This window comes from Pteropus vampyrus, unplaced genomic scaffold (assembly GCF_000151845.1).
Source record: "Pteropus vampyrus isolate Shadow unplaced genomic scaffold, Pvam_2.0 Scaffold11, whole genome shotgun sequence".
NCBI lineage: Eukaryota > Metazoa > Chordata > Mammalia > Chiroptera > Pteropodidae > Pteropus > Pteropus vampyrus.
Genome location: NW_011888792.1, coordinates 1,800,414 through 1,801,456, shown reverse-complemented (window position 1 = coordinate 1,801,456; position 1,043 = coordinate 1,800,414).

Below are 1,043 nucleotides of genomic sequence, written 5' to 3'. Positions count from 1 at the left end.
GTGTTACTGTGTGCATAGCTACACTCTGAAGAGATGTTTCTTTTTCTTCTGGCAGAGACTGGCTAGGTATATAAATGAAAGCACTACTTTTTCCCATCATGGAAAGGACTATATTTCCCAACTTCCCTGCCATGTAATTGGGTTTTTGCCTAAGGGATGTGGGAAGTTGAGATAGATACCTCCTTGTAGGTCTGGTCATGATCATCTCTGCTCTTTCTTTTTATCCCTAGTAAGAGTGGAGACCACATGTTAAAGTCAGCAAGACCCCAGGATGGAAGGACCCAAGGTCTCTGAGTCACTGCCTGGCTGCGAGTTCATGTGAAATTGTGACATAGCCAAACATAACATTTTGTGGTATTAAGCCACTGAGATATTGAGTTTCTGGTTACAACATCTAGTGTTAATTGCCCTGACTGATATATTTCTCTATGAATTTAAAGTACACTATACTACAAACTATTCTTTGTTCCTTTTAAAAACAAGCTTATTGTATGACTTACAATTAACTGCACATATTTAAAGAATATTATTTAATAAGTTTTGACATATTTGTATACCTGTGAAACATAGCCACAATCAAAATAACAAACATTTCTATCACTCTCAAGATTCTCCTCATTCTTCTTTGAAATTCCTATCCATCTCTCCTTCCCTTCTACCCCCATTCAACCACTTGTCTATTTTGTCACTGTTAGTTTGCATTTCCTAGAAGTTTGTATAAATGGACTGATACATTACGTACTCTTTTTGTCTGCTGTCTTTCATACAGCATAATAATTTTGAGATTCATCAATTTTGATGAGTGTATCTACAATTTGTTTCTTTGCATTGCTGAGTAGCATTCTATTCTATGAATATACCACATATGTTTATACTTCATCTATTAATGAACATTTGGGTTGTCTTTTGGATTAACCCAAAGGAACTTAGTATTTCTGCCTATGTTTTCTTTTTATAAGTTCTGGTGTTAGCTCTTACATTTAGCCCTATAATTAAATAGTATAAGATATGAGTTGAGTTTCATATTTTTGCAATGGCTGTTC